At 40.5% G+C, this 12,603-nt stretch overlaps 1 protein-coding gene across 1 annotated transcript in view; it reads left to right on the top strand.

The window, feature by feature from the left end:
- The first annotated feature begins 9,089 nt into the window (after window positions 1-9,089).
- MYO16 (myosin XVI) overlaps window positions 9,090-12,603 on the top strand; it is a 358,267-nt gene continuing 354,753 nt past the window's right edge. Inside the window, 1 exon segment of the mRNA XM_056502322.1 lies at window positions 9,090-9,198. The gene's annotated coding sequence lies outside the window, so the exon portion shown is untranslated.

The following is a 12,603-nucleotide window of genomic DNA, read 5'->3' as shown; positions in this document are numbered from 1 at the left end:
AAGGAAAGATAATTGAGCAATCTTTTCTATTTATCTACTCACCTAAAGTTACTTCATTCTTCACCAGTAGCATTAGTATCTATCATAAAATATAAACTGTTTGTATCTTACCACTGTTATTAAATAAATCTAAAACTTGAATTTTATTTAACATATTCTTCAGATATACTGTTATTAAAGTGCTAGCACAAAAGTGGGCATTTGATTTTGATTGAAGTGGGAATAGTATCAAACTGTAGAATAAGGCAACTTTATCTGTACTTATATATAATCTAGAAAACTTGATATCTTCTAAAAATCCTTTGTCTTTGAACTAAATATTTCAGGTATACTAGTGTAGGGAGGGGGTGTGGTAGCAAAGGGCTTTTATCAGTTCCAGGTCAAGGACAGGGAGGCAGAAAGACTTTATCCTCGACTTCTTCCTCTCCCTTTCCACACTTATCTACACACCAGCTCAGGGAGAAGGAGAATATCTGTGTCAAAGCCTGAAGGGGCAGCAAAGAAGAAACAAGCCTCCCTTGCTGTGTGCTGAGTGCAGCTGTGTGGTGACAAGAAGGGGAGACAAGGGTGGCATGGAAATAAACCTGTTAGAGGTTGATTCCACTGGATTTGTTGAAATCTCCTCCAGTACAGCCTTACTGGAAGAAATATAAATTTTGCTGTACTTTTCTCTTTAATTCTACAGAACATTTCCTGGTCCTTCACCAAAGTTCTTCTTAGGTAAGGGAAATCTGATCTTCTGTGGGCAAAACTCATCAAAAACCAAGAGCAAGGCACCACAACAAATTGCATAAAGGTCTATAGCAAAAGCAATGGTCAGCACCTTTTTATTGAAATAATAATGATGGCATCATGTATTTGAAACACCATCTGACTGAAATGAACAGGAAAGTTTAGATAATAGTGGACAAGAGAAGTTGACTCAGTCTAAACCCTGTATTTGTTGCCTACTAGTGAAGAAGTCTGTGGTTGAAGGGAGTGTGAATACCTGAGCTGTGGTTTTGCAATATGAATATTACTTGTAAAATGAATCTTTCCTTGGTCCCTGAATGTAGTAAAGGTAGTCAGTTTGTTGAGCCAAAATGACAATAACTCTTTTTTTATTAGTTTTCTTTGCTGTTTCTAATAATTTCTTTTAAATTTGTAAATTAAGGGCATTGACTTTGAATCATACAATTTAAATTAATATTGATTTCCTGATGTAAACTTCAACACTACCCCAGTGAAGTATAATATCAATCTTTATTTATCTGTTTTACTTTAAAAATAAGTATTGAATTTTGTACATGTATAAAAGTTTAACTAAATCAGAATTTCCCAGCCTTGCCATGACTGTTTTAATTCCATTAGTAAGACATGTGAACAGGGATTATTTTGTTTTGTGCAAAGTCAGAGATCTAGCAAAACTAATGGAAAGATAATTTTTTATTATGCTTAACTGATTGGTTAAGTCATCTGAGTAATTTGTGTGTTCCTTGCATGAAAACCTTTCTGCACTGAAATGTTAATTCAAATAAGAATGTGTTCTATTTGTATTTTAAATGTAAAAAATGAAATGAAAAGCATTCCCTTATCCAGGATGGCAGATAAAATTCCAATTTTGCTAGCAGTAACCAGAAAATTTCAGGAACCTGCCAGAAAAATGTGCAATTCACCTTGTTTTGCATTTTTCCTAATGAATGTAAAAGTGGTTAGCAAACACTTCATTTTCTAAAGCAGCTTTAAATTAATATTAAAAAGCAATATTTATCAGAAAATTAGAAAAAATATCTTTCATATCAGGATAACTCTCCATTAAAATAATGCTTTTCTTTTCCCCCCCAAAAATGGACAGTGCTGGTGAGATTAATTTGACTAAATGATTACTACTACTGCTGAGAATCACTTATTCTATTCAGATTACCTAATATTATGACATTGGTAGATTAATCTAAGAAATTCCTACAAGAAACACCTTAATTCCTAGTCCTTCAGCCCATTCAAAGGAAACTGGATGCAGAAGATAATTTTTTTTTTTCTGGATGTATTAATTCCATCCACGTCACAAAACCTGTAAAGCCAGCTTCAGCCTATTACCAAGGTGTGAATACCCAGCAGATATTGAGTTATTGCTAGAACCATTGTCAAAGTTCAGGCAGTCTCCTTGAAAGATATTCACCAGCCAGAGGAGACTGACAGGCTGATTTTGCTGTGGAGTGGAGGAATATCACTGCTGTCCTCAGCTGTGACTCTGTACAAGATGGGTTATTTGCAGAAGATGCAGAATTTATCAGGGTTGATGGTGTGGCCCTGAATAATGAGATCCCCATCTGTTCATTCAGGATCATGAGGATAGGCCTAAGGTTATGTAGAGATATATGACAGTCCAGCATTGTCATCTTCTCTGGAAACGAAGGGACAGAAAGGGAGATGTCTTCAAGGATGAAACTGTTATCCAGTTCCTTCCTTTCTGTTATCCAACTCCTCCCTTTCTTCCTCCTGCTCTCCTCTGTTCTCCTCCTCTTTCCCTTGTGATCATGCCCAAGCTGTCAAGCTCCTTTCAAATCAGAGCTATACCTCATAGATTCCTTGCCAAGACTATCACAATTTTTTTCCACTGCCACTAGAAACCCTTCCTTTTATCACCAGGATGTTTGGAAGTTGTGGAAACAGTGAAGTAAAAGATTAGCTGGCTGACCCATGGAGAATGCAAGAAGTACATAGAACATTGTTTGGTGTGTCAGAAACTCATTTTTAGTTTGTGGGTCTGCCTTATTCAGGGTAGTGGCTAATCCTCCATCCAGTTATGGGGAACAGATCTCATTTTAACCAGCTGCACTGTCCATTTAGTAACTCTGGTAGGCTATGGACATGCACATTATTATTTACTACACTTCACTGATTGCACTTTTCCATGCCCTTCTCTTGAGAAAGCTTTTCCTGACAAAATGTGGTTTTGAACCAGCAGTATGAAGGAACTGGTTTGGATTCCAATGAATCAAAAGTTCCTCTCAAAATACCAGTTACTAAAAATGATTCACTAAGAATTTAAAGTAACTGGAGCCACACTGTTACTGAACTAAAGCTAAATGCAGATGTTTTGCATTGCTGTAACATACATGAAGTTCATGTGTTTAAACGTTAGAAATAATGTTTTAACCTTAGAAACAAAAAATTTTCTGCACCTAACCCTGAGATGTAAATCACTCACATAGTGATGAAAGTGGTAAGAATCTACTGAACTGTTACCTCAGATTAGTATTTCAGCAAAAGTCTGTAAAATGCCTAAATATAAGTTTTCTGAAAAATTACTTTTGCCAATGTAACATATCTCCCTCTGTAAAATTTAATGGCATCTAATTCAATATTTAAAATGCAGCAATAACCAAGCAGCTGAAGCTCTTGGTAACCCAATCCTTCATTAACACATCAACAATTAGTAGTTTGATGGTTGTGATAGGCCCTTATGGAGTCATAAATTCAGATCAGCAGTGGTGCTATTCAAGATTAGTAGCTGCTCCAATATTTCAAACCTTGTACTTCCTCAAACTAATTGCCAGGAAGGCATGTGGCACATTAAAATACTATGTACCTTGATTAATGCAAACCCATGAATAGAAATCAATGTCTTTGTCAAGCTTAGCATCTGATCCACTCTGCAGAATAGATCAAGATACAGGGAAAATCCATAACAAAAGGGCTATGTGTTTTTGTGCTGTGCTTTGCACTATGGAATTAAAGTGAACCCTTCAATATGAAATGTGAGATAAACTTTGACACTTCCTTTTTAATTTTTCTTACCAGTTTTAAAATACCAGCCCCTCTATTGTAATTAGCTCACTGGCAGAAGAGAAAATTAGATATGACTCTCCAGGTTAAGATATAGAAATTAAACTGGAAAACAAGTCCTTACTGATGAATTTAGATAGCAGAGCTGGAGTCAGAAAGCAATTTGATCAGGCTATTGTCTTATCTGAAAAAACAAATAAACACAGTGAGTATAATTTGAAATGACAGATACAAAAATACTGTGAAATTCATACACACTTCAATGGATACAAAATTTTTCTCCTTGACTAACTTTCATAATGTTTCATTAACCTTGGTGGAAGACTGCAGCAAAGATATTTATTCAATAGAAGCATCCAGTGTATTGGCTATGTATAAATAAATATCTTCTCTGTTCTGAAAGGATGGCTCCTTCTCATTTCCCTTGTTCCTTGCTCTGTTCCCTTTTCACTTCTGGTATTTCTGTTACACTGCATAACCTCTCCTTTAAAAATAAAGGTCTTTAATGTAGACATTCTACAACAAGCAATCGATTTATCCTTTGATGTGTATATTCTGGGTCACTTTCTTCACTTACTCCATATTTTTGCATCACCTGCCATGTCTGTAGCCATAGTAGATTATTTACTTATCTGTCCATTTATTTTCTTTGACATACCCTGTCCATTTGTGTCTATGCAGCAAAACTGGAATGCATTCAAAGTTAGAAAATTAGAGATGTTTGGCTTGATTAAAAATATTTCCTCTCCCTTTCCCCGACTCAAATCTTCTCTTACCCTTTTCCTTTCTGAGACCACTTTGCTTCTGGCTGTCTAGAAACCTTTTACTGTCCTCACTTCACCTCATGCAATTTGCATGAGCAAAGTGTCTCCCGACTTTCAGGCAATGATTCACACCTCCTACCTCAGCTTTTAGCTGTCAAACTAGAGATGTTTTGCTTCTACAACTGACTACTCCACCAAGAAGCAGCCAACACAGCTACAGAGCATGTGTTTCATCAGCATGGGGACAAGCAGGGGCAGTGTCATGCCTCTGTCTCTCCAAGGTGCATAGTTCAAATTATATTTCTGGAGAAAACCATTAAGTCTAATAAAATAATAGAATTATAGGATGGCTTGTGTTGGAAGGGTCCTTAAATATCTTCTAGTTCCAAGCCTCCTGCCATGGGTAAGGATAACTTCAACTAGACCAGGTTGCTCAGAGCTCCACCCAGTGTGGCCTTGAAAACTTGCAGCGATGAGAAATTCACAACACAAGTTGAATATATCCTGAGGAAAGTGTAGAGTTAGCATGATCTTTAGTTTCAATTAACCTGCCAAAAATATTATTTACTTTTAAAATGTGGAAAAGTGAAAGACAATCCATTTGAACAAAGGAAGGCAGCTTCTAAACAACCACAGAGGTTCAGTTCTATTTCCTATGAAACAGGAAATTCTGAGCTGCAGAAGAAATGCTGCTCTTATTCATGTTATTCCAATAACATGCTTGGCATTTTGGTAAAGCTCATGCTGTGGGAATGACCATATTTCCTTCTGGATTCTCTCTAGGCTTTTACTTGTAAAAATACTGTGCAGACTCTCACTAGAATTTTCTAGCAACAGTAGCTTAGAGAAATGAACTGAGTATTTCAAACCATTTCAAATTCCTTCTGATTCAGAATTTCATCCCCTGATGATATATAATGACAGTGCTCTGGAGGAGAAGCAAGGAGCAATGATTTGTTTGAAGGTTAGTGTCAAATGTGACAGCAATTTAGATTCATAACTATCAATACAAGAATGAATGAATGAACTGCAATATCATTCTTGGTAGAATACATAAAGATTGGAAATTATACTTAAGTAACTTTCTGCTCATGTTGGAGTTTGAATAGATGCAGTTAACACCAGTGGGTGGTTAGCTCATCATTGCAAAGATTTTTTTTCTTGTTTTAATCTGCAGTCATGCCAAATTATTTTTACAGTGAACATCACTAACTTCAAATATCTGTGTGGGGAATTTTTTGTTGCCTTCCTTCTAATTTGTGGCATTACAAAAAAAAAAGAGTTGGGCTATGTGTTTCTATGTCAGCAAACTAATGAAAACTAAAAAATTGGGAACCCTTATACATCAGATATAATTGTTAACTGACCTTTGAGATTTCTAACAGAAGAAGAATCAGATTTGGAAACAGAATCAATATGGCTATTTTAATGAAATGTTGCCAGTTTAGTAGAATAATTCAATATTTTATTAACTGTTAGAATTATATTTTCATGTGTTTGCCTGCAGACTCTGTGTCCTGCAGAGCCAGCAGGGGTAGCTTGGGTACAGGAACCATGCAGGCCAGCACTCCTGCTGGGATTATGCTCTGATGCAGATGCTATCAGTGCCAATGTGTTGAGAGCTGGGTGTGCATTTCTACCTGGCACTGGAATTTGGAGCCAGAGAATTTGTTGCAGGGGGAATGACTGAGGGCATTGGGGAAATAGGGAAACCTTGGTTTGATGCCTTGTTTGAGTACCTAGAATGAATTATTCAAGGAAGCACCAGAAGTGAGCTCTTCCCTGAGCCTGATGGTGTGTCCAAACCACAAAGCAACAGAATCTTTCTTTCTCTTTAGCACCTCACTGAGCCAGAATTACATAAAATAACAACATAGGAAGAGCAGATTTAATGTACAGTCTTTTCTGAGCTCTTCCCATGAAGGTGAATTTCACAAGACAGCTCAGCCAAACTGGGGCTGCCTGCTGCAGTCCCAGGCAGTCCCCATTTCCTTTTGCTGCCACTACAGCTGCTTGCTCTCTGCTTCCTTTTCATCTACCCAGCACTGACTCTCAGAAAACTTGTTCAAGCATCTAAACTAACTACAAAGAAATGTTTAGCTTTCTTCAAATTTTGTCCAACAGAGGAAGCATTAGAAGCAGGACTGCCACCTTTAGGACAACAAATAGCTCCCAAACCAGCTTAGCTGCATTGTAAATGTACACCCTCAAGGGAAACAAAAATCTAATTTAGTGCTGAACTCTCCTTCTGTGGCATCTAAACATTTCTTCCTTTTAAGTGAAGTAGGCACCATTAAACACTGTTACAAATTTTTGTTTATACCAGTGCTCCCCTTTATCTTCTTCCAAGAACAAAAAATGAATTGTTAGTTCATTTCTAGATACATAGTTGTGATTATTCTTTTAACTTTTTCAGCTTTCAATTTTAAAAAGTCTTTAGCTTGCAGGGATTTTCTTCTATGTTTTGTCTCATATGACACACCTCAATTTGAAACACAATCAGCCTTGTAAATAAACTTTTGAATGTTGTTTTTTGCAATAATGGGGCTTACCTCAGTACTGCTAGCAACAATTTCTCTTTCACATGAAATACTGGCTTTACAGTACTTTACTGAGGTACTTTACACAGCTATTGCTTCATTTCCATTTTAGATTTCCTCAAACAAGAAGGTGGCTCTAGAATAAATCCACTTTACAGAAAAAGTCAAAGAAAAAAAATAGACATCATAAATCTAGGAGATCCTTTCTACCTGAGATATTGTTCTTTCTGTACTGAATTAAAATCAATAGGAAATGACAGATCTTACACATGAAAGTTGCTTACAGAGCACAAGGAAGGAATTACCTTCCTTTTGCATAACCATTGATTATGTAGAGGGCTTGGCCAACAAGCAAAGAGCCATTGAAGGCCCTCCTTAGCCCCAGAGGGTTTCAGTCCACTTCCTAAGAAAGTGCTTCAGACAGAAGGCAGCCAGAATTCAAAGTCAAGGGACCAGAAGACATCATTCAAGGATTTAACCTGCAGGAGCCTGAATGAGGGTCTAAATTCTGATACCTATAGTGCACAATTAAAACAGGATAAAAGCTATTCTGGGAGGATATTTCCTAATTGAATACAGAATCACAAAGTTGAAAACTAGTCTCTCCTTTCCTTCAGTTCTCGTAGCTCCTTCACTCTTGTGTGCTGGCTCAGCTTCCAGACTTTGGGAAGTGTGTGCTCTGCCCTCAGCACTGCACTCCACACCCTCTGCTGCCTGTGTCTAATCTGGCTACAGGGACACTAACAACTCAGTTGCACACCAGGAACCTGTAATTTCACGTGGAGATAGCCGTGATCAGATCCATTATTCATAGCTTAAGCTTCTCTGGAAAACCTTGAGTGCATTTCAAAAGTGGACCACTTATATGTGGATCACAATTGGGGTTTAAATGAAGGACAGCTGCTTATATCCCATACAACCAAACCTGATTCAGCAGTGCAGGTGCCGTCATCAGGTGAGCAGGGGCCATTCAAGACCAAGTGAAGGGCAATCTAATATCTAGGTATTTATATTCTACAGTTTCACAGTGTGTAGGCATCTGGGTATTCTGTGTATCATTGGCATTCCAGCTATGTCTAGAAAGGGTTGTGGGAGAAGGTAATGCTTATTTCTGTAAGTACAACCCTGAAGTGAGTTTTGGCCCATGTGGGGTGCAGGGGATACCCTGCAAACAGATAAAATCAGTGGATGAATCCTAGGATAGCAAAGATGGTTCCTATTGAGAGTATGTAGTGGAAGACAAAATAGCGTGTGTTTTGTAGGGCAGTGTCTAGTGAGGATTCCTGTTAAGCCTCCACTAAAAAAGATACTCTGATGTGCACTTTAGCTAGTAGTTAGGCAGGGCTCTCATATGTGGGCAAGTATCTTGCCAGTCTCACTACTCAGTAAGGTGGCAAAGACTGTCACTGGGACTTGTAACTTTCCTGCCTTTATGTTTTTGCAAGATTTCTACCGGCAGTGCCAGGAAACACAGCTCCAAAGCTGTAGGGCGTGAGCAAGCTGCTCACAGTACCGGGACAGAAACAGATGCATCCAAGCAGCCATTTGTTCTGTAAGTACAACCTCGTAAGAAGTGTTGATTTTGCATCCATCTCACGGGGTGATAATTATGACATTCCCAGGGTTTCTCTTGTGTTGGGCATTAGGTGCCAGTAGGGTGGGTCTTTGTTGAAGTACATGTAGGCTGCTCCCACACACACACACCCAGCCTTCCCGGACCTCTTCCTTCCAGCAGTTTACCGAAGGAGAGGGGCGGACAAAGCATGTCAAACCCCGAGAAAGCAGCAGCGCTTTGCGGCGGGGCCGTCTGAGCCGGGAGCTCGGCAGGTAGAGGAGCACAGGGGTGCAGGAGGGGCTCGGGAGGGGCTCAGTGTCTCCTGCAGCCGGCTACCCGGCAGGTACGGGCGGGGCGGGGCGGTGCCGGCAGCTGGCACCGCTCCGCATCCCTTCGCTTCGCTTCGCATCGCGGGGAGGCGGCGAGGGGCGGGCGGGGAGGAGTGCCGGGGGAGGCAGAGGCGGCGCGGCTCGGCACGGCTCGGCACGGCAAAGAAAGACCCCCCGAGAAAGTGGAAGTGTGCCTCGCCCCGGCAGAGAGGCGGCCCCCGGGCCCGTGTCGTCCCCCCGAGGTGAGTGCCGCCCTGGCAGGGGGGAGGAGGCGGCGGGCGCGCTCCGCAGCGGGGGATGCCCCGCGGCGCTCCCGTACCGGGAGCGGGCTGACGGGGAGGCGCCTTCTGCGGACGGGTTGGGTTGGTGGTCTCTTGTGAGTATTAGGGGAGCGAGGAGGAGGGTGGTGTGTGTGCTTTTTTATCCGCTCCGTGCTCCTTTTTGTCCGTGTGTGTCCGTGCCCTGCCCGTGGCCCCAGGCTGGCGCCAGCCGCGGTGGGCTCCGCCAGGGGCGGCAGGAACCAGCGGGGAGCGAGTGGGGGAAGCGAGCCGGGGAGACTGGGGTGTGCGGGGGTCAGCGATGAGCGGGGTCAGCCCGCACTCATTGTGTGCTGGCGGCAGAAACCAGCCAGGCTCTGTCAGATGGGCACTTGCCTTTAAACCAGCCCTTTGTGGACACGGCGCTGCCCTTCCCGAGCCCCCGGTTGGGGCGGAGATGCTGTCGCGGTCCTGCCACCCCGCCGGTGGGAATCGGTGCTGACAGGCAGCTGGATGGCGATTTTGTGATGAACATTCTGTGTCATGGGCAGTGTCAGTCGGTTAAATCGCAGTCCTCAGTGGGAGCGCGCCTCCCGGATGGGTGACAGAAGGACTTAGGGCAGTGTCCAGGCTGGTGTCAGCTCGCCCCGGGCGGCTCCTCAGCCCCTGTGCCGGGCTGGGTCTGCTCCCTGCTCCTGCTCCCTGCGGGTACGAGGATGGATACAGCACCCCTGGCTTCACCAGGGATGGGGCTGCTGGCAGTGGGAGCCTGATCTGGAGGATCGCTCTGGGGAAAAATGACTTTTCCTTCCCTCTGGCAAGATAGCGAATAGCGTGTCAGGATAATCCCGTGTGTTTCAGGAAGAGAGGCATGATGCAATTTAGGTGTTTACACAGTGAGTTTAGGAACTTTTGTCTCCTGCTGTGGGCTGTTCCTGGGCAGGATCTCAGGCAGATCGTGCTTTCTCTCGACTCCTGTTCCTACAACTTTATAAGAGACTATTCTCCTGTTGAGCTTTCTATTCTTCTATGCATTCTTCTAAGTGATACCCTGTTATCACTTTTTTGTAAATACACCAAAAATGGGGGGCAGTGCTGAAGTAGTAGCCTTTTTAGGTGGTGTTTTGCTTTGGGAATGGTTTTCGTGAGTGTAAAAACATTCTAGATTCCATTGCCAGCATCTGAGATGTGCCTGAGGGTAAAAAAAAAAAAAAAAAAAAAAAAAAAAAAGGAAAAAAGAAGATAAAAAAGCATGTTATGTACGTGGTACATGCATATATGTGTGTGTTTACAGTAGATTCAAAGTGATGGGACAAGTTCTCTTGAGTGGGCTATTGTTCTGTAACAGCAGGGGTGCCATTAAAAGTACCAATAAAGCCTGGGATTAGGGTGATTGGTAGAGCAGAGCTCTGAATCATTGCAGTAATTTTGTGTTGTAGCAGCATTCAGAAATCCCAGCTGCAAATCACATTACACAAAGAAAAATCCAGTCCTTGGCCTCAAAAGATGACACAGGTACAGCAAGCAATTTGTAAGAGGAAGAAACAGAGGGGAAGCCAATTGTCTAATATTACATAGGTTAGGCCAGAGCTCAGTTTCCAGACAGCAGCTGGCTTTATATATTTTGTCTGTGTTATAATAAGTTTTCATTATGAATTGAATTTTTCCTGATTACGGGATAAATTTCTAAGTATTAGCAATAATGTTTGATGTATAATATGCAGAACCTGTGTGTAATGTGTAACAAGAATAAATATTGAAATATTTGCGGTGGGAGATCAAAATAATTCCAGCTAGAAGTGTACAGAGTTATTCGCATATGTCTACATAGGGTATAATAGATTTTGTTATTGTGCAGTAGGAATTAAACTGAGCTTGATTTTCTTGGAATTTGTAGTGCTGGTTGAGGCAACTGACCATCATGGTAACAGTGGTTTATTGCACTGCTTTGAAAGAGCTCTTGAATTTTATGCTGTCATTATGCTTCTTTTAAGTAGTACTGTTATTTCAAACCAGCATAATGAGATGAGAAGCATTTGGCATTCATCTCTGTTAAACAAGATCTTAGTGCTAAATTCAGATTCCTGCTTGAAGGTATTTATAAAATACCATGCTTATGCAGAGTGTCATATCAAGGAAAATGGACTAAGGCAGTTAAACTGCCTTAAAACATTTTTGTCATGCAATGATGTTCAGAATAGCACCTTCAACCACATTTTTACTCTTCTGGAAGGGAATGATTTCTTACCATAGACATGGGAGCTCTGAGAAAGTGAACATAAGGTAAGTGGCCATAATAAATGGACACTTCAATGAGATGAATTATAGATTTGAACATCAGCCTCTTCTGTCTCACCCAATTTTCCTAACCAACAAATTACTTCAGGCTGATTTTTTTAAATATGCTGTTTCAAAAGGGTTTTTGTTTTTTTAATTGTAAGATGCAACAGAAAATGTTCTTCCAATCTGAATACTGCTTTTATTCAGATTTTCATGAACATATTTTTTTGTCCAGTTCTATTAAAAAAGTGACAAAACTGAGTTTCTTTTCTGACTTAACTCCAACAAAACATAACAAAAACTAAACAATAACAACAACAAAAAACTCAACCTCAATAAGACAGCACAGCCCACTTTGTGTAGTCTGTCATTAACAGCTCAATCCTCTGTGTTGGCTTGTTAGAGTCTTTCTGATCATAGTCTAGCAAACCTCACTTGTACGTTCTCTGTGTTTTTTCCACCTCACCTTCTTTCTCCTACTAACTATTATTAAAATAATTTTAGCTGATGGACATAGAAAAATGTTATAATCCTGCACAAAATTAGCAATAGCTGGGGATGCAGCTGATGGTACCTGGGAGTATTGTATTGTCATTTGTTGGCAACAGCAGCAGCTACTGGAGATACTTGCCATTTTGTGGGACAGACCTGCTGGTTTAAGACTCTGCAGAATGTGAATTACAGTTTATTGCTTCTTTCTGAAAAAAAGATGCCGAATATTTTTTGTCTCAATAGATGAAAAAATCATCCTGACAGGCATCTAACTCTAATCTTTGCACTTAGATTTTTTAATTTTCCTTAAGGTGTGTGTTTCATGTGCTGCCAAGCATAGCTGTTAATTAATTTAGCTTTTTTGAAATATTTCACAACAATCAAATAAACATTCATATTTGATATATATAGAACTATTCACACAGACTTTTTGTGGAGCAATTATTAATAAATCATGTTGTGATTCGTGGCTATAAGTGTGTGTATTCCTGGCATGCCTTATTACACAGGCAGAAGAGGAGGGCTGGATAGTGGATTTTAGCTTTTGTTCATTATAAATGTTTCACTTTAAAATATCACTCTCTCTAATTCCTGGAAATGTTAATGCAAACATTGTAT

The sequence above is a fragment of the Oenanthe melanoleuca genome, chromosome 1 (assembly GCF_029582105.1).
Source record: "Oenanthe melanoleuca isolate GR-GAL-2019-014 chromosome 1, OMel1.0, whole genome shotgun sequence".
Taxonomy (NCBI): domain Eukaryota; kingdom Metazoa; phylum Chordata; class Aves; order Passeriformes; family Muscicapidae; genus Oenanthe; species Oenanthe melanoleuca.
This window is presented reverse-complemented; position numbering and strand designations above follow the sequence as displayed.